Consider the following 22,244-nt stretch of genomic DNA (forward strand, 5'->3'; position numbering starts at 1 on the left):
CTGGACCAATCTCTGTTAGCAGGCTTGCTTTCTTGCGATCAAGAATTGCCATTGTTTGAGCCCTTTGCCCAAAGCATTGGAATGACATTGGGGTTCAATTTTGAAAGGTACATGAACATGAGTTGTACTCCCTTGAGTATAGATTTGAGGATGAGCTGAACAAGGTATTTAAAATGTTAAAAAGAATTGATAGGGTCAATGCAAAGAAACTATTTCTTCTGCTGGGGGAGTCTAGAACAAGGCAACATAATCTTCAAGAGCGAAAGCAAGTTCAATTCACGCCTTGGGTGACCGTCTGTGTGGAATTTGCCCTTTCTTCCCGCGTCTATGTGGGTTTCCTCCGGGTTCTCCGGTTTCCTCCCACAGTCCAAAGATGTGCAGGTTCGGTGGATTGGCCACGCTAAATTGCCCCTTAGTGTCCAGGGATGTGCAGGGTAGGGTGGTGGACGGGGGAGCCGACATGGGTAGGGTGCTCTTTCGGAATGTTGGTGCAGACTTGATGGGCTGAATAGCCTGCTTCTGCATTCTAGGATGACAAATGTGTGCTGAAACTGTATTTATGTTTGATGTGATGGACTAACAGTTTGTGACATGAAATAACATTTTAATATCACATTGAAATAAAATGCAGGCTGAAAGAGCATTGCCACAAAACAAATCGCCAATATAAATTAAAGCCTATTTTATACTTCATATCTGCTTTCAATTTGTATTCAATTATAATTGTTTTTCTTTTGACACTTTAAGGTCTACTTCGAGTTGACCACAATTCGTGGTGACATCAAAGTCTGAAAATGGAAATTGTTGAAATTTTGCTTAAAGGGCCAGAAGATTAAACACTGTTCAAAGATTCCATTAAGTCATCAATATTATCTCATGAAACATAATTATGAAGAAACTTAATTAGATACTTATGGTTTGTAATAATAATTAGTGTTGGGTCTATTGGTATGTTATTCCACATTTTGTTTTAAAATATTGTGCTTATTGAAGATTTTGTATTACTTTTAGTAATACATTGTCCTGTTTCTTGACTTTTTCTTCTCGTCCTGACCAGCATTTCATTTCCACTGCTGTCAGCTGTTGTAATAAACAGCAACAACAAGTTGCATTTGTGTCACACCACTACCTGGGTAAAACAACCTGTGGTCCTGTATAGGAGCATTCTCAAACAACGTGCGATATCACAGGTGGCTAAAAGACTCATCAAAGAGTAGTTTTAAGGATCATCTAAAAGGAAGAGAGGGAGGTGGAGGAGCTGAGGGAGAGTATTCCGAAGTTTAGAGGTAAAACAGTTGTAACCATGGCTGCCAATGGCGGGTTGAAGAAAACTGGGGGCTTACTAGAGGCTAGAATGGAAAGAACGCAGATTTCTCTTAGATTCTCGGAATGGAGGGGATTACAGAGATGGGGAGGGGAGAATCCATGAAGGCATTTGAATATGGTGATGAGAATTTTCAATATGAGGCTTTGTTGGACAGAGGTCAATGTATGTCAGAAAATGCAGGATGATGAGTAAATGGATCCAGGCAGCAGAATTTTAGATAAGCTCAAGTTGACAGCTGGTGCTGGATGAGAGTCTGGCCAGGAGAATATTTTTTTAAATGGGTTCATGGGATGTGGGTGTCGCTGACTTAGCCAGCATTTATTGCCCATCCCTAATTTCCCTTGAGCCGGTGATGGTAAGCTGCCTTCTTGAACCACTGCAGTCTATCTGTTGTAGGAACACCCGCAATGCTGTTTGGAAGGAAGCTCCAGGATATTGACCCAAAGATAGTGAAGGAACGATGATATAGTCCCAAGTCAGGATGATGTGTTACTCGGAGAGGAGCTGGTGATGTTTCCGCGGAACTCCTGTCCTTGTTCTTTTAGGTGGTGAATGTCACAAGTTTGAAAGGTGTTGTTGAAGGAACAGTGGTGTGTTGCAGCAGTGCATCTTATAGATGGTACACACTGCTGCTAGCGTGCATAGGTGGTGAAGGGTTAAGGTGGTGGATGGGATGGCAATCAAGTGATTGCTTTGTCCTGGCAGGTGTTAAGCTTCTTGAGTGTTGTTGGAGCTGCACTCATCCAGGCAAGTGGAGAATATTCCATCACACTCCTGATTTGTGCCTTGTAGATGTGGTCAGACTTTGGGGAGTCAGGAGGTGAGTTACTTGCTGCAGAATTTACAGCCTCTGACCTAGAACTCTTGTAGCCACAATATTTATATGGCTGGGTCCAGTTCTGTTTCTGGGAACGCCAGGATATTGGCAGTGGGATTCAGTGAAAGTAATGCCATTGAATGTCAAGGTAAGGTGGTTGAGTTGTCTCTTGTTGTAGATGGTCATTGCCTGGCAATTGTGAGGCATGAAAACTACCTGCCACCAATCAGCCCAAGGGCTGAATATTGTCCCAGGTCTTGCTGTATATGAACACCATCATCTTCAGTATCTGTGGAGTCATGAATGGTACTGAACATTGCGAATCACCTGTGAACACCCCCATTTGAGTTTTTAATGAAGCAGCTCAAGGTGGTTGGGCTTGGGACACTTGCCTGAGGAACTCCTGCAGTGATGTCCTGGGAATATGCCAAATTGACCTCCAACAACCACATCCATCTTCCTTTGTGCAGGTATGGACCCAACCAATGGTGAATTTTCTCTTTGTTTTGCACTGAATTCTGTTTTGCTCGGGCTCCTTGGTGTCACACTTGGCCATGTGCTGAATTGATGTCAAGGACAGTCACTCTCACGTCATCTTTTGAGTTCAGTTCTTTTATCCATGTTTAGACCAAGGCTATATTGAGGTCAGGGACTGAGTGGCCCGAGAAGGCAAACTAAGTGTCAGTACTATTGCTGGAATGGCGTCAGGGCCTGTAGCCTTTGCAGTATCCAGCATTTTCAGCTGTTTCTTGATACCATGTGGACTGAATTGAATTGGCTGATGGTGCTGGGGACCCGAGGAGGAGGCTGAGAATAATCATCCGGTCAGCATATTGAGTTGAAGATGGCTGCAAATGCTTCAGCCTTGTCTTTTGCACTGATGTGAGGATTATAAATGGCGGTCTTTATGGGCCCTCCTCCTCCAGTCAATTTTTAAAATTATCCACTGTCATTCGTAGTCGAATCTTCAAGGTGGCAAAAGCATGGATGAGGATTTCCAAATCAGAGAGAGGAGTTTCAGACTCTATCACACCTCGACAATTGATTTGGTTTTGGAGCCTGGCAAATCAGAGATCTGTCAAAACTCCTGTTGGTTCTTTCAGGTCAAAAGATTCCGTCAGCTACCTGGTGAAAAATAGATGGAAATCAGCATAGGAGCAGGAGTAGGCCATTCTGCACTTTGAGTCGCTTCTGCCATTTAATTATATGATGTAAAATCTGTATCTGAATCGACCTGCCTTGATTCTGTAATGCTTATTAAATTTAACCCAACGAAGATCTATCAAACTCAGTTTAGGAATTATCAATTGATCGAGCCTCAAGAGCTTTTGGGGATGGAGAGAGAGAGAGAGTTCCAGATTTCCACTTTATGTGCGAAGAAGTGATTCCTGGCATCACTCCGAAATGACCTAGTTCTAATTTCAAGGTTATGCCCCCTTGCTTTGGACTCTCCCACCGGAGGAAATAGTTTCTGCCTATTTACCCTGTCAAATCCTTGTAACATGTTAAACACTTCAATTAGATTACCCCTTAATCTTCTATACTCAAGAGAATACAAGCTCAGTGTGTGTGTGCCTGCATGTATATGTGCATAAAAGTATGCAGTTGGCACACAGTGAAAGTTGCACATTATTTGGGTCTTTGACATGCCTCCATAGTGAGATACTAATCTATTTACTGGAAATCAGTATATATAAAATTAGACAAAAATATCTAAAAAAAATCACAAATGCCGGGGCCTTCGTAACGTTCCAAGCGGGTGACCTGGGGAGTTGTAAATATTTTAAGTCAGCTTGATGCTGACATAGGTATCGTTTCTAATCCTACCATTTTATTTAAAACCTTTAGTCCCAAATGAGTATAACTGACTTTCACGAAGATTTTAAATGTCACACTGTTTCGTAAGTGAAGGAGTATTGGTCACAACGACAGACTCGCCACTTTCATTAGTGTGTTTTATGACTGTGTGACATTCTTGATCATTTACTGCCCTAGTTCTGATCATCAGTATCCCCCCCCCCCCCCCACCCCCGGCATCCCAGCTTGAATGAAGCTGTTGCTTTCTTTTGCTCATTGCAGTGCAGCATGCTGACAGTGGTGTGTAATGTTAGTTACATAAACATGTCTAACATCTTGGTGAAGGTGGGACTTAATGGTGTTATATAACTGCTGTTGCAAACTGCTGCAAACCAGTCTTTGGCCACATGTTGGCAATATGTTTTTCACAAATTCCATTTCTGTCTACATTTCTTACACATGCCATCTGATTTACCAAGTTTAGAAATATATTAATTGAATTCTACTGCAAATTAAGCTGAAGCCATCATTCGCTTCCAAAGCCTCTGGTTTTCATGGTGTCTGTCTTGGAAAGAATTCAAGCCTCCGTTATTACCGCATCCTTCACAAACTGGCTCTTTTGTCTGCATTGTATCACTCATTGCAAGCAAGTGAAACAAGAAAGAACATCATTCATATGAATGCTCTTTTGAATGACAATAACTTTAACAGATGTGGGAAAAATGCAAGGAATCTGGTAAACTTATTTGCTCCTTTTGCAACCTCCAGTCTTTTGGAAAGTAAAACATGTGGAGCTTTTTTTTAAATGAGTTTTGGATGAATTGGAAGGTTGATGTTGTGAACACAACTGCGATATTCAATCACATTTCACTTTTCGAAAAGAGCATGTCAATTTCTAACTTTGGTTATTATTAACCTTTGTTGATAATAATACGACCGAAACCTGAAATGAACATAAACCCACGTTTCCGATGAAAGAACAGACTTATTCATGGCCTTAGTCTGTGTTTTCCTTTAATTTTGAGGCTATGGTGCCATTTTGAATTTTGTAAAATGTTAAATTATAAGTGGTATGATGAATAACCAGGGGCGGAATTCTACGGTCCACCAGCCTCATTTCATGGGATTTCCCATTGAAACCACCCCACGCCACGGTAAAACCCACTGGCGGAGTGCACTGTAATGGGAAAAGTGAATTCCGAAGACCGGAAACCTCTGGCCCTGATTTCAGTGTTGCAATATCAGGTTCGGCCCTGTGCAGAAGATTGCAAGAAAGGCTTGCATTTATAAGCATATCTCATGACCTCAGGACACTCCAAAGTGCTTTACAGCCAATGAAGTACTTTGAAGTGTAATCAGTATTGTCACTTTGGAAACAAGGCAGCAAATGTGTACATGGAAAGCTCCCACAAATCGCAATGTGCTTATGACTAGGGGTGGGATTTTCCCCCACCCGAACGGCATGTTTTGCGGAAAGTCCTGCCGCTGTCAATGGGTTTTCCCATTATTCGCACCCTCCTCTGCCGGGATACCCATGGTGGGGGAGTCGCCGCTGACATGTATGGCTAGAATATTTTGGCCTAGATGTTCTGTTTTTGTGGAGTTGATTGAGAGATATGTATTGACTAGGAAAACATGCAAACTCCCCTGCTCTTCTTTGAAGTAGTGTCACAGAATATTTTACGTTCACCTGAGAAGGAAGGCAGGGCCTCAGTTAAAAGCTTCATCTGAAAGGCAGCACCTCTAACAGTGCAGCATTCCCTCAAGTATAGCACTGGAGCATTGGCCTGGACTCTTGTGGTCAAGTCTTAAGAGTGAGACTTGAACTTAAAACCTTCTGACTCAGTTGAGGGTGCTGCCAACTGACCTATGGCTGACAGTATACAAATGTAAATGGCGCCTTCTGATTATCCATCGAATTCTCTTTGGGCTGGTTTAGCACAGTGGGCTAAACAGCTGGCTTGTAATGCAGAACCATGCCAGCAGCGCAGGTTCAATTCCTGTACCAGCCTCCATGAACAGGCGTTGGAAAGTGGCGACTAGGGGCTTTTCACAGTAACTTCATTGAAGCCTACTTGTGACAATAAGCAATTATTATGATTATTAAATTCTGTGTTCCAGCCACAAAGTGAACACTGGTGTCAATGGCGGAAAATTTGTGAAAAATTCACATTCCAGGGAGATGGCAATAACTTCCTTCAATCATATTCTGATGATGTGCATTTGTATGTATTTACAAAATTCCTTATTTTATCTTTCCCGATATGGAAACTCACTGGTTAATTTTAACATTGGGGCAATGGCAAATAAACAGCCTCTTCCATTCTTCTCCCAGTTTTCGTTGACATTGCAATGAAGAGAATTGAAGATCGCAGAGGTGGGTAATGAACTGCTGACTTGATATCAGCCATTTTACTCTATCCCAAAGTCCAAATTTGCACGCTCATTTATTTTGATATAAAGTAAGAATCCTTTGAAAATGCAACCAGAACATGAAAAAAAATACTACTAACTGAGCATGAACTATTTCCCCATATCTCTCATATCTTTATTGTTTGAAGATAGGATTATGCAAAGGAATTTGTTATAAGCATACACACCACCACTTAATCATTAAATGCTGCTGGATGTGGTGTAATAGGAATTATTGTAGGGACACAGCAAAGGGACAAAGTGCATAATGGAATAGATACTTATCTTCAACTTGTCTGTGAGGTGACACCCTATCAGGATTGATAACCCTTCCTGTGGACAGACTGATAATTACTTGAAAACCTACTTGAAATCCTTTACATGCACCTGCAATAATAAGGCCCCTACATTCTATCTCATTGTGATGCATAGCTGATAGTTTACAAGCCCAGTCACTATATGCCACATGGACCTTGAGTTTCAGTGGAATAAGTCCAAACCTCTGAAAATGGCTGATGCTTTCTCTAAACACTACTGCAGCCTGGAATATATACAAATTGACAGAGGATTAAAACAAGAAAAAAAAATAACCCTGTGCATGTTATTGAAAAAAGAATATTTTTACCAATAATCCATAAATATTATGTGAAAGTTCCACAATAAGAAATGGAATTACGGTCAGCCAATAATTCTCTTGCTCATTTTCATCTATGATGTATTAAAGCAATAATGGATACCAATGGCTTTGGCTGCAGGAAGTCTGAACATTGGAATTCCATTCAGTGCATTTTAGTACAGATCGAGCTGCAGGAATGAATATGGGTATCTGCAGTTTCTGAGACTGATGGCACTCCAACTAGAGGTGGCATTGTGCAGTTACATGCCGACTGCATATTAGAGGATGGTGATATCCGCATAAGGACACACAGTAAGACGTCTTACAACACCAGGTTAAAGTCCAACAGGTTTGTTTGGAATCACTCGCTGTCGGAGCACAGCTCCTTCATCAGGTGAACAACTTCCATTTATATAGTCCCTTTGAAGTGCCAAAAGTCCCAAGTTGCTTATACAAACATTAATGAACCAAAATTTGACACCACATCATATAAGAAGATATTAGAGCAGTTGACCAAAAACCTGGTCGAGGAGGTGGGTTTTAAGGGGCTACTTAATGGAAAGAGGTGAGGTGGAAAGGCAGAGAGATTTAGGGAGAGAATTTCAGAGCATGGGACCTTGTCAGTTAAAGGAAATGATGCCAATGGAGGAGCAATTGACTTCGGAAATTGTCCAGAGGCCATGACTGGAGGAGTGCAAATATCTCAGGGAGATCACAGAGAGAAAGTGAAGTGAGGCCATGCAGAGGTTTGAAAACGAGACTCAGAATTGCAAAATCGAGGCATTTTTCAACTTGCAGCTAATGTATGTCACTGAGCACAGAGGAGATGGGTAAGTGGGTCTTGGTACAAATTAGGATACGGCCAACAGAGTTTTGAATAACTGTAAGTTAGAACTCATAACGGGTATGCAGGGTCATGGTTGGTGATGGGGTCATACCTTGGCATCGGGGTTATGAGGGGCCAGGAAGATTGGGTGGGGCCATAGCTCGGCAGAGAGGCATGAGGAGCCATGGGGGTTGGGCGAGGGCATGGGAAATATGGGTAAGACCTTTTGAACTTACCTTTCAAAATATTGCCTCATCCAGACCAAGGTTTACAACACATCCATCGCGCCGCCAGCAGAGCCAATCAGGTCATGAGTGCAGGGTAAGGAGTCATGACTCCCACCAGTCCACGCCCTGCAATAGTGAAAAATGGAGGTGCCAGGAATGGGGAGTGGAATCCTGGAACCGGGATCCCGGCTCCCATTTTTACACCTCCAAGGAGTTTCCATGAATCCGTGAAAATCCTGCCCCATAGCTTTAGCCTTCCCACTAATTAGTTGTGGAAATTTCTGCTCAAACAATGCTGGATGCTGGACAAGCAGAGGCACTCAAATGGTCGAGGAAGGTGGGAGTGAGATAGAACTGGACGGTGTCAACATTTCTGTGGAACCTCATGCTGTGATTTTGTTGTTGTCACCAATGCGTTACATGCACATGAACAATAGGATGGGGCCAGGATTGAGCCTTGGGTGACTTCTGAGCAACAGTGCAGAAGCAGTAAGAGGAGCTTATGCATGTGACTCTACGACTGAAAAGAGCAGAATAGTGCCAGCTGAGGCCAATCATAGAATCATACAGCAGAGAAGAGGCCCTTTCGCCCATCAAGCGTGTACCGAAGAAAAACTACTCTAAATGTACACTAATCCTACTTCCTAGCACTTGGGCCATAGCCTTGATTGGTATGACATTTCAAGTGCTCATCCACGTACTTTTTAAATATTGTGAGGCTTCCTCCCTCAACTATTCTTCCAGGCAGTGCATTCTGAATTCCCACCACCTTCTGGGTGAAAAAAATCTTTCCTCAAATCCCCTCTAAACCTCCTGCCTTTCACTTAAAAATTATGCTGCCTTGTTAATGACCCTTCAACTAAGGGGAACAGCTGCTTTTTATCCATCCTGTCCATGCCTCTCATAATCTTATGGAACCTCAATCATGTCCCCTCTCAGCCTTCTCTGCTCCAAAGAAAACAACCTGAGCTTATCCAGCCTCTCTTCATAGCTAAAATGCTCCATCCCAGGCAACACCCTGGTGAATCTCCTCTGCACCCTCTCTTGTACAATCACATCCTTCCTATAGTGCGGTGACCACAACTGCACACAGTACTCCAGCTGTGGCCTAACTAAAGTTCTGTACAGCTCCAAAATAGCCTCCTCCCTCTTATAATCTATGCCATGATTGATAAATGCAAGTGTCTCGTATGCCTTCTTAACCACCCTATTCACCTGTCCTGCTGCCTTCAGGGATCTGTGGACAAGCACCCCAAGATCCCTCTGTTCCTCTGAGCTTCCTAGTGTTCTGCCATTCAGTGAGTACTCCCTTGTCATTTTACTCCCTCCAAACGCATCACCTCACACTTTTTAGGGTTAAATTCCATCTGCCACAAATCTGGCCATATATATTTATATATCCCTTTAACATAGTGAAGCATTCCAAACTGGTTCACAGGAATATAATCAGATAAAAAGTGACACAGAAACAAAGAAAGAGATATTAAAACAGATGACAAAATGTTCTGTTGAAAATGTGAAATAGGAACGATTTGCATTCATAAGCAGCCTAAGACACCTCACAGAAATGTCCCAAAGCATTTTACACAAAATTACTCACCGTGGAAAACTTAGGATTTTCTGGCCCTTCCTGCAGTGGGATCTCCCAGTCCCATCAGATGTGAGCCCCGTGTGGCGGGTTTCCCAGCGGTGGGACTGGCGATCCACTCAATACAATATGGATCTTAGTATGAGCAGACATTGATGACAAAATCCAGCATCAACTCCAATGCACCAGTGCAGGATCCGGAAGAGGGGAACAGAGTGTTCAATGACCAAGACCTCAAACTGAGTGCTAAGCTCATGGTCTACAGAATAGCGCTGGTCCCCGCCCTCCTGTATGCATCAGAGACATGGACAATGTACAGCAGACACCCTCAAATCCCTGGAGAGATATCGCCACTATTGCCTCCGCAAAATGCTGCAAATCCGCTGGCAGGATAGGCATACCAACGTGAGTGTCCTCTCCAAGGCCAATATTGGCAGTATCGAGACACTGGTCATACTCGATCAGCAGCAATAGGCACGCCATATTACCCGTATGTCCGACACAAGTGCTTTACTCTGAGCTCCGCAATGGCAAGCGATCACTAGCTGGGCAGAAGAAATGCTACAAGGTCCCTCTGAAACCTCCCTAAATAAACGCAACATCCCCATTGATACATGGAAATCGCTTGCCTTAGAACGCACAAACTGGAGAAGAAGCATCCTCGAAGGCGGCAATCATCTCGAGCATTGTAGGGTGGAGCATGTGGAGGCCAAGCAAAAACAGCGGATGGAGAGCTCAGAATCCGGAGTATCTCATTCACCCACCTCATGAAACACCACCTGCCAAAGCTGTGGCAGAGTCTGCGGATCCAGGATTGAACTATTCAACCACTGCGGAACCCACTCCCCGGAGGGGGAGCAAGTCATCCTTGAGGCTGAGGGACTGCCCAAGAAGAAGGAGGCAGATGACATGATGCATTGAGATAATATTATAAACAGAGGACAGGACGAAATGCAATTGCTGGCCGTAGTTCGGGGTTCTACAGATCAGGTGACAGAGATTTGCTGAGAGAGTGCTGGCTGTTTGGCTGATGAATCGGAAGGAAACAGCTGTTTTCATTTACAAGACGCAGAGAGAATTCAATGTGATACCAAATAAGGAGCATAAATAGTTCGGCAGAAATAATTCACGAGGCTTCTATTTCTTGGCACACCATGGCATATGATACATGTGTTTTTTCTAAAAGTTAAAGAGGTTAGATTTAGATTCACCCAATTTGAAAATATGCAGCAGGTGATACTATTCATAAAAAGTTGAAAATTGAACACCAATTTATCTGCCTGTTTTGGTGATTCTGTGAACTTTCAATTGATGACTTAGCAATTAATGGAGGTATGCATCAGCTGTTGAGGAGAGAAGTTTTGACTGAGTGGCAGAATTCCCATTTTGAAATGCTAGGTTGGGACCCTGGTTGATGGTGAGGTCTTCTGAATCTCGATGAAGAAGACTCGAACTTGTCCAGTAACAACAAAGGTTTATTGAGTAACTATAACAACAAGTGCATGAGTTCTTTACTTTAACTTTGATACTCGTGATAAGGTTAACAAGATCTAACTACAATAACTATACGTAACTCCACTAGCCATCTGAACTATTCTGATATTGTCCTGGTCACAGTGCACCCGAGACAGAGAGACTGAGGGAGACACAATGTGGTTGCTTTTTATACCCCTGTTGGTCCGGCCGTCTAGTGATCATGTGGTGCTGCTGATTACACATTAATCCCTTTTGTACATGCACATACAGAGATCACTACATCTACATGCACATACAGAGATCACTACAGGGATGTGCAGGTTGTGTGGGGTGACAGGGATAGGGCAGGGGAGTGGACCTAAGTAGGGTGCTCTTTCAGAGGGTTGGGGTAGACTCGATGAGCCAAATGGCTTCATTCTGCACCATAGGGATTCTATGGTTCTATGGTTTGAACAAGCAAGTAGAGACTCAGGCTCGAGCTGAGGATTTACATTAAGTCCAGCTCCCACTTGTAGGAGCCCTTAAAACCCACCAGTGGTATGGTACCAATTGCACTAGAACAAAGAACAAAGAACAATACAGTATAGGAACAGGCCCTTCAGCCCTCCAAACATGTACCCATCATGATACCAACGTTTGCCAAAAACCTCATCACTTGCCAAAAACCTCAGCATCAGTAGATATAAAGATGGATGTTATCATGGACGAGTGTTCATGTTGTGCCCTGCCAGGCTGCTAACCAGCCTGCATAACCTTCCATTACATCACACTATACTTCAAGGAGAGACTGTGCAGATACATTTGAGCTGTTCTAATCTTTATCTCCCTTCTTCTCCGCTCTCTGTGGGGTTGCAGTTGTAATTACAGAGGATAACATAGACTGTGCAATACAGAAACAGCCCATTTGGCTCTTCCAGTCCATGCCAGCACTCATGTGCTACTTAATCCTCCTCCTGTCTTTCCTCACTTAAATCCATCATCGGAACCCGCTATTCCCTTCTTCATGGAATTTCCTGCCCAGTGAAGCAGCTGAGGCTCCTTCATTAAATGTTTTCAAGATAAAGATAGATAGTTTTTTGAAATATAAAGGAATAAAGGGTTATGGTGTTTGGGCAGGAAAGTGGAGCTGAATCCACAAAAGATCAGCCATGATCTCATTGAATGGCGGAGCAGGCTCAAAGGGCCAGATGGCCGACTCCTGCTCCTAGTTCTTATGTTATGTTATTATCATAGGCGGGATTCCACGTCCGTCAGCCCCGTTTTCCGTCGCTGCGTGCCACTGCCAGCAGCGGAATCCCCCGTTCCTGCAGCCGGCCAATGGGGTTTCCCATTGTGGCCATCCCGTGGGTGTGGGTGTGCTGGTGGCGAAGCGAAGGATTCCGCCAATGAACAATCCCGCAGCATATGTTTGTACAACTTCCTCTTAAATACATCTAAAATATTTGCTTCAATAACTGCGATGGAATGTCCCACATTCTTACAATACTTTAGGTTACGAAGTTTCTCCTGAATTCCCTATTAGATTTTGGAATTCTGTTAGGATTTACTCAGAATCCTCTAACTTTGTGCCACAACAAATTTTGTATGTAAATATCGCCACAGTCCCAGAAGTCTACAGGCTGCTTTACTCTTTTGAGGGATAGCTGATTGGAGGTGATTTAACCTGAGGGCCACCACACCTCAGGCAGGGACAAGGTTAAGAAGATCTTCATGAATAACCTCATCCCGTATGGGAATAGAACAGTTCCGTATGGGAACTGTTGGCATTACTCCTCATCACAAACCAGCCATGCAGCCAACTGAGCTAACCCCCCCCCCCCCCCCGAAATTAGTAAAGCACCATACTGTACTCCATAAATATTTCTTAGTTCCTCACATCATGGAGTCATAATTTGCTGCAGAAGTGAATCAAACAGTGTCCAATGTAAATTACAGTGCAGGAGGAGGTCATTCGGCCCATCGAGTCTGCCCAGGCCCATGGAAAGATCACCCTATATAAGCCCACACCTTTACCCTATCCCCGTAACCTAGTAACCCCATCAAACCTTTTTGGACACTAAGGGCAATTTAGCATGGCCAATCTGCACATCTTTGGACTGTGGGAGGAAACCGGAGAACCCGGAGGAAACCCACGCAGACATGGGGAGAACGTGCAGACTCCGCACAGGCAGTGACCCAAGCCGGGAATTGAACATGGGACCCTGGAGCTGTGAAGCAACTGTGCTAACCACTGTGCTACCGTGCTGCCCCTCAATACTGAGAAAGAATTGGAAGAAGGTAGGTGCAGGCAATTAACTGAACTTCAAATCATGTACAGAAAGAATAAAAATGAAAGGGAAAGAAAGATTGAATGAAAGGAATTAGAAAGAAGAAAAATGAAAAATAAATTAATTAAATTAAAATCATTATACCCAACAACAATTACATCCTGAAGCAAAGGGCCTCCATATTTGTAATCATAATTTTTTTGTTTTGATACAGATTCCTTAGCAATAATTGACAATTAACACATCATTAAGGGAATCTCTGATGGGTAATCCAGCCTTAATTAAATAGGCATGGATCTTAAATGGCTCCAGAACAGGCACTTTCTCGTGTCACTACATACTGGCTCTAATGTTCTGTGGCGAGTTTCGTTCATCTCGACTTTTTGCAAGTTCTACAACTTCACACCACTCGATACATTTCAATGTTGAATCAGACAGCTGTTTTTTTGCAAACTTCTGGATTTCAACATTAAACTTCGTATCTGCCCTCACTTGAAGTTGCCGCTGTAGTTGTGCTTAAATTGGAGAGAGTATTAGCACCCTGGTTGTCATTTTGACAGCAAATAATGAGCCATTATATTTACTTCCTGAGTCATTGATGAAAATAGCAGAATTGGAACAGAGCTTGTGCTGCGAATGTAACATTTTGTTCTATTTAAGCGATTTGGAAAATGGCAACCAGTTACACCTCAAAAGAGAGGCAGATTATATCACATTACATATTTGAATAATTAATAATCTCTATTAAATTAAATTTCCATACAGGTGATGTACAAGGACATTCCCAATCGAACAACTGTTTCACAGGCAGTGGGTAAGGAGCAGATCCAGCAGTGACGATTATGTGTCCGCTGACTCATGGGTTATTAATTCAGATTTTGTGCTAGATCGGTAATAGTTACTAACTATTCCTTTACGTATTTCTCCTGAGTATCAGAAAAAACATATTTTAACATTAATATTTAACTATGGTGGTTAATAATGACCAATGAGAATTAATAACTAGTCCACACGTTTAAAACTGATAGATTGTCCCTTGCACCTCGCATGAAAAGAAGGTTAATACGCATTTTGTCATATTACAAAATGGTGCCAGAGACACCTGGCTGGATTCTCCGATTTTGAGGCTATGTCCCCACGCCAGCGTGGGAACGGTGGCATTTTACGACAGAAAAAATGGCGTAAAACGGCCACTGATCCTCCATTTGGCTGGGGGCTAGCGCACCCGGCTGTAGCTGCCGATGCGGCCCGGGGAATTGCCGGGTCCATGGTCGCACATGTGCGTGGCAATGCCTGCAGTGGCCGTGCTGTGTAACATGGCGGCGGGCGCTCGCTGACCCAGCCGACGAAATAGTACCCCCCTTTTGGCCGGCTTGCACGCCCCGGACCACCTCCCCACAGTGCCCCCAGCCCATGGCAAAGTTCCCCCTGCCCGTGGATCAGCCCTCCCCCGACTGTGGCGGCGCTGAACTGAGTCTGCAGCCGCCACGCCGAGTTCCCGATGTATGAGACCACACGAGACCAACGGCAACGGGAACTCGGCTGGTCGGGGGCGGAGCATCTCCGGGTACGCCACTTTGGAGGGGGAGGAGCATCGCAAATGCGGCACTGCCCCAGATTTGGTCATGAACGTGGAATCTCCTGCCGATCGCTGAGTGCGATTTCGCCATCAGCGACCGGAGAAACCCACCCAATATCTGTGATAGTTGACAGGAAAACTAAGTTGGAAGTATTAACAATAACGTATTACAAAGACAGGAGAGACATGCATTTACATAGCTCCCTTTCACCTCAGGACATCCCAAAATGCTTTACAGCCTATAAAGTAATGTGAACTGAAGTCACAGTCCCAATGTAGAAAACACCGCAGCCAATTTGCGCACAGTAAAGTCCCATAAACAGGAATATCTTAATTCTAGTGATATTGGTTGAGGGATAAATATTGGTCAGGACGCTGAAGAAAACTCTCCTTCTTTAGAAGAGTGCAATGGCTTGCTCATTTATGACCATTAAGAAGGCAGATAACACCCAGGTTTAACATCTTATTCAAAAGATGGTGCCTTCGATAGGACAGCATTCCTTCAGTATTGAACTGGGAATATCAGCTACATTATGTGCTCAGGCCTATGGAGGGAAGTCACAATTCTCTGGTTCAGAGGTGAGAGAGTGAGAGAGCCATAACTGACAGATTGGCCTCAATGTTCTAGTCCCTCCTGCAATGGAGATCTTTGGTGGTGGGACGGAAAAATTGATGGACAATCAAAACGTCCATTGACTTCAGGAGGCCAGTATGTAAATGTTGGGCATGAACTACTGGAGCCCCAGGGGAGATGGGCTCAGTCCGGGGTGGGGGGGGGGCGGTGGTGGTGGTGGTGGGGGGGGGGGGCGGGTGGGGCGGGCGGGACCCATTGTTGGGGGCGTCACCTCTTGACTGGGGAGAAAGGGGGCCCAGCGCCGCGGCCCCACCTTGCCACCCCCGGATCATATATACTGATAAAGGGGGCAGCCCGAGCTGCTGCCTGTCTGTCCCACCAAACACCCCCAAGACAGAGCCCCGTCCGTGGTAATATGGTGAAGGTCACTTTAACTCCCGCTGACCATGGTGGCCGCTGGCCGCACAGCTGAAAGTCATTGCTAATAGGGAATTGGCAATGTTAGTAATGCGGGCACTTCACAGCTCCCAAATGGATTCCCGTAGGTAGTCGTGCCATGACACAGGTGGTTGTTACTGCCTAACATCCCTATCACCCAAGGCTTACCTTAACACTACAATGAAGTTACTGTGAAAAGCCCCTTGTCGCCACATTCCGGTGCCTGTTTGGGTACACAGAGTGGAGAATTCAGAATGTCCAAATTACCTAACAGCACATCTTTCGGGACTTGTGGGAGGAAACCGGAGCACCCGCAGACTGCAGACACAGGGAGATCGTGCAGACTCCATACAGACAGTGACCCAAGCTGGGAATCGAACCTGGGTCCCTGGAGCTGTGAAGCAACAATGCTAACCACTGTGCTATCGTGCCGCCCATTTATCTTCGATGCCACAGAAGCTGCCCTCATGGTGGAGTTGGCAGTCCAGGCAGTCAGGTTCCGGAGAAGGCGACGGCAGCACTGTCGACAAAAGCTCGATGTGGTGGCCCATGTGCAGGGCTCCACCCCACACCGGAAGGACCTGGTCGCCCATCAGGCTTGGGAGGGACTCAGATGGGGAGGACTGCGGCAGCCCAAGATGTACAGGCGTCGCTGTTTGTTTGAGGAGATTATCATCATAGAATTTACAGTGCAGAAGGAGGCTATTCGGCCCATCGAGTCTGCACCGGCTCTTGGAAAGAGCACCCTACCCAAGGTCAACACCTCCAACCTATCCCCATAACCCAGTAACCCCACCCAATACTAAGGGCAATTTTGGACACTAAGGGCAATTTATCATGGCCAATCCACCTAACCTGCATATCTTTGGACTGTGGGAGGAAACCGGAGCACCCGAAGGAAACCCACGCACACACGGGGAGGATATGCAGACTCCGCACAGGCAGTGACCCAAGCTGGAATCGAACCTGGGACCCTGGAGCTGTGAAGCAATTGTGCTATCCACAATACTACCATGCTGCCCGATCGTCAAGTGCCGATGTCGGACATCACGTGCCGAAGTAGGCTGCGCATCAATAACAGGGGTTGGTGCGGCACCTGTGCCATGTCCTTGCGGACATGGCACCACGTGGAAGAAGAGGATACCCCCACCTGGTGGCTGAACGTCTACGCCTCAGGATCATTCCAGGGATCGAACGGGGGCTTGTGTGGCATATCCTAACCAACAGCCCACAAATGTAACCGTGAAGTCACGGATGCCCTATTTGCCCGGCAGCTGACTTTTTAAACTTTATCCTGGACCAATCCCATCAAAATGCTTGGGCAACAGGATTCTCCACCATCACTGGGATTCCCCAGGTCCAGGGGTAATAGCTGGCAAGCACATCGCCTTGCGCACACTGGGCAGTCGGGGAGTGCCCTACATCAACAGGAAGGCGTTCCACTAGCTGAACATTCAACTTGTGTGCGACCACCATCTGAAGATAATGCATGTGTGTGCATGCTTCCCAGGGAGTGTGCACAACAGCTACAATCTGGGGCCGTTGGAGATATCTGGCATTTTCGATGGACACCGTGGCATGACTGGATGGCTCTTGGGGTATAAGGACCTGGCTAATGACACCAGTATGGAAGCCGGTGACCGATGAGGAGACCTGATATTACGAGGCTCATATGACCACCCGGGCTGTCATTGAGCGGTGCATCGGACTGCTTAAAATATGGTTCCGATGCCTCAACTGCTCTGTTGGTGCACTGCAGCACACTCCCTGGAGGATTGCCCGCTGTGTGGTGCTCTGCTATGCCATCCACAACCTGGCACAGCAGCGGGGTGATGTCCTGGAGGTGGAGGAGGAGGAAAATGCGGCCACCTCTGGGGGAGGGCTGAGGGCTACTGGGGGAGGGGGTTGCAGGCCGCACCTCAGTGCGGAATAACATCACGGAGGCTTCACATATCTCGGGCGTAACGTGTTTTAATGTTGTACAATTGAGACCCCAACTGTCGCTAGCCTCCGATGGTGCCATAACCCCCCCTCCACCTCCCCCTCACCCCCCCAAGTGCCCTATCAGTGATCCTCTATCTGCATGACCCTCCGTAGTCTGCCGCTACATCTAGCTGATTCCCCAGGATGCACATTGGAGGTAGGGGCAGCCTACTTCTTAACTCGCCCTGTGGCCTTTTATGCCTCTGGAGGGCCTGGGGCCAGAGGACCCCATCCGACCTGGCAGTGGCACATGCCATGCCGTGCCACCCTGTTCGCATACTGACCCCGAGACATGCTGTTGCCAGGGGAGATGGACTTGGGAGACCTGTATTGCCACCCCGTAGGTAAGCTAAAGTTCGGCCTCCAGCTGTTCATTCTCCCAATCAGTACCCGTAGGGTGCTGGGGGACACCTCCTACGGAGGGGCAGCTGGATTGAGCTCTGGATTTCCCTGCCTCATCTGGCTTTGCCTGCCCTGGCAGCTCCCCACTGTCTGCACCATGGTATCGATACCCTCTGCAGTTCCTCGCCAATGTCCACCTGGGTCTGCAACACAGTTCTCAGTGACCGGGACCTCGGCAATTCCCAAATGAGACTGGGACATGCTCTGCAGTGCCCCAGGATTGTCCACCTGTGACTGGGACACGGCCCTCAGCGACCGAGACATGCTCCGCAGCATCTCCGAAAGGTTCACCTGTGTCAGGGACACGTCACCCAGAGACTTGGACATGCTGTCGAGGTGTTCAGCCATGGCCGTCCTTGAATGAGCAACACCTTGGACACCACCACCACCCGTGATGCTGACATCGTGCTCCAGGCTCTCTCTGCTGTCTCCACCCAGCAGTGTTGGCCTCGGTGCCATGCATTGCCGACACAATTTCTTGCGTCCGCAGCCTTTGGGATTCCTCCAATTGGCTATGAACCCGCTGGAGTGTTGCTGACATCCCCCTCTGAATCTCATGCCCATATCTTATCGACTGTATCAGCTCCAGTATAGCCTGATCGGCACCATTGGATGGAGATCCTGTGGGAGAATGGACATGTGGCCAGTGGGAGAGAAGGTTCATTACCCTGGCATGAACAACTCATGTGTGTCAGGTCCTCTGGGTCGGGGTCAGTGGATTTTCACCTCTGGGGTGGTGGCCAATCTCGATATCTGTGACTGATCTGTCCTCGGTCACCCCAGAGACCTCTAGGGCCCTTTCATAGGGGGTGAGAACCCTGAAGTCCGGCACCTCACTGCCCGTCTTAGCCCTTTCCCATTTGCTGTGGACCAACTTCTGCGGGGACAGAGAGGGGGCATTGTGAGCTGAACGTTTCATGCATCACGGGGGAGCATGATGAGTAACAGGTGGGTGCACCACTGCTGGGCATGAGTGGGGGTGCACTGGTGGATGCCAAGGTGTGCTGGGGCATGGTGAGGCATTGTGTGGGGGGGCCATGCCAGGAGGCCGGTGGCAACTCACCCCTGCCACCTGGTGGAGGTCATTTGCTTCTTGAGGCACCGGGTGACATCCTCCTTGTCACACTCCCCGAGCTAACGGCCATTGTCACTGCCTCCCGGATGGCACTGGCTGCCCTGTGGCTGATCCTCCGAACCCTTCGGGAAACAGGGTATCCCATCTGGGCTTTACCACGTCCATCAGTCAGGCCAGGTCGGCATATCCGAATCGTGGAGCTGGTCTGCACGGTGGCATGGCTGCGTGATGTCTGGAGTTTGCTCTGCGGGATCGGTTTAAGAGCTGGGGAATCACCCGGCAGAATAGTCAATTGCGGCATAAAGATCGTGAGATATCATTAGGTGCCCTAATTAACGTTGGATTCCGGTGACAGCCTTGCCGAGTCGGCTGTCGGGAAACACCTGCAGCGGAATTCTCCGTCAGCGGGATACTGCATTTTGCCAGTAGCGCACCCATACCCGCGGGTTTCCAGATGGCGTGGGCTGGCCACAATGGGGAACCATATTGGCTGACGGCAGGTACGGAAAATCCCGCTGCCGGCGGGGGCGCGCCGTGCCGGAAAATGCAGCTGACGGACCAGAGAATCCCGCCTCCAGCATTTCCCATTCGCTACCCCACTTAGAAACCTCCCCGTTAGATCGTGCCTGTTGATGGAATAGAAAGTAGAAAAATTGTGACAAAGGGAAGTAAGATTTGAGGACAAGACTCATGTAATCTTGATTGAAAAGAACATATAAATTTGCTCTAGAATGTGGATTGATGCTTTGGCTTATGACTTCAGTCGAAGTTTTGAAATTAGGTGCATGTTATTGAAAGACAAGATTTCACTCCCAACTGCTTTGAGCCTGAGCTAATATGTGTCTGCTTGGAATAATTCTAACAATGGCTTCTGTTCTGCTTCTACGGAGTTAATTTTCTCTCCATAAATATGGTTTTTTTTATCTTGTACTTTGCAACTCAAAAATCTCCTGACTTTGCTGTAATCTTTCAGAGCCATTAGCTTTCCCATATATTTGATTGTATTGAATTGAAAATAAGCATCATTAGTGAAATGTATTTACAAATAATCTAAAGATAGAGCTAATCAAGTAGCACTCAAATATTGAATGACAATAATGGAATGAGGTTTTGGCACACGCAAAAAATCGCTTTTGTTTTCGTTAATCTTTCATATGCTATCTTAGTTTGGGTTGTGATTTAAAAAAAATATTTTTAGTTCTTGTTTTAGTTAATGGAACTAATTTTTCATGGTTATTTTAGTTATTGTTTGCTTGCTAATAAAAGACTCACTGCTCGCTCGTGATTAAAAAGCCTGCTATGCATCCATTGCTAATGGCTTCTTTTCCCAGAATCCTTTCTTTTTTTTTACATTAGTAGTTTTTATTCTTCTCCCTGATAAATTAAATGAAATTTCATTACTCTTGCTCAGTTAATGGCATTTATTTATGGTAAGCTGTCTGAGGCCATAGTGCCTTTTTGCACCTGAGAGTGCTTTCCCATAGGGCATCTGGAGCACTGAGGTAAAATTTGGCCAGCTGCCCCTCATGGCCTTCTGGGACCCTCAATCCAATTGAAGCATCTTAGCAAATGTGAATTTCAAGGTTACACCTGGGTGTTCAAGGGCAGTGCCAAGTGTAATTGCCACTTAGATTGTGGATTAATCTGATTTGCGATCTATTAGGTTTGATTCTTCCTCTTTCCCCGAGCTAGGATTATTGTGATAGTTTAAGATAATGGAATCTTATGGAGAAGGTCGTGTAGACATTCAGATTCAGGCACTGCAGATAATATGATTAATCTCAAAGCGCTTTCAGTAGGGTCACACCTTCATACATTTAATTGGTGAAGAGTGGGCCAGGGAAAAGAAATAGCTAACTAACTCACTCCGTTTCAGACAACTGGATAAAAACCAACTTAATCCATCAAAAGGTCTCCCTGTGTACTCTTTACATATTTATTACTGCTGGTCCATTCTGCTCAGAGCTATTTTTTTTTAGCTTCTTGCTAAATGTGTGATGTAATGCAAAAAAAAAAAAAGACTCTTTTAACCCTTTCTGCTCTGGGGAATTTTAAACCGATACATGTTAAGTCGGTTAATCACATCATCAATTCTTTTTTGATTAGTATTTCCGTGAGGGCAGTGAACAATTGGTTTTAAGCGTGTTCCATATTGTTAAAGATTCAGAAGATAAATTTACATGATAAACAATCATTTTTATGGTTCTGTAAGCTTCTGCACTGTTAGTCACCATAAGACGAAACACAAAATAATTTACACGAGTCTTAACTTGTGAAAAATAAGAAGAGCTGCATTTAATTGTACTGTATAGAAATGATAAAATATGAGTACTCCATGGATGAATTATATTATTAAATGTTGTCTCATAATTCTCTTCTCTTTGGTATTAAATTTTCTCATTCATTGTGCATTACTTTCTCCAGTGCGTCTATTAGAAATATTTTCTATTGTGTTTAAGACATATGGGGCCTCAGACTAATTGCTGCAGAACCAAGCATTCCAATATGTCCCTCATTATGCTGTAGCCCAAAATCATTATTTTAGATTTGTTATTGCCATTGCTGCTGTGACATTTAAATATTTTAGTTAATGTATAAATATGACTTGAATCCTGCATTGAGTGGGTCTGGTGTCAATCCCCTTGTTTAGAGATTGCGGCAAAATCTTTGATTATGAGGGGTGTACCGATCAACACCCGAATTTTATGGGGTTCGCCCCCTGCCCCTTAAATACCAAAGGGCTGTCTCCTTGGTCCAACATTTATGCTCCCATGCTGGCAGGTTGTTAAAGCAAGTTAGGGAGCATGAAATTGAAGGGACGGGATTCCCTCCAGTTTCCC

The sequence above is a fragment of the Scyliorhinus torazame genome, chromosome 12, assembly GCF_047496885.1.
Source record: "Scyliorhinus torazame isolate Kashiwa2021f chromosome 12, sScyTor2.1, whole genome shotgun sequence".
In the NCBI taxonomy this organism is placed as follows: Eukaryota; Metazoa; Chordata; class Chondrichthyes; order Carcharhiniformes; family Scyliorhinidae; genus Scyliorhinus; species Scyliorhinus torazame.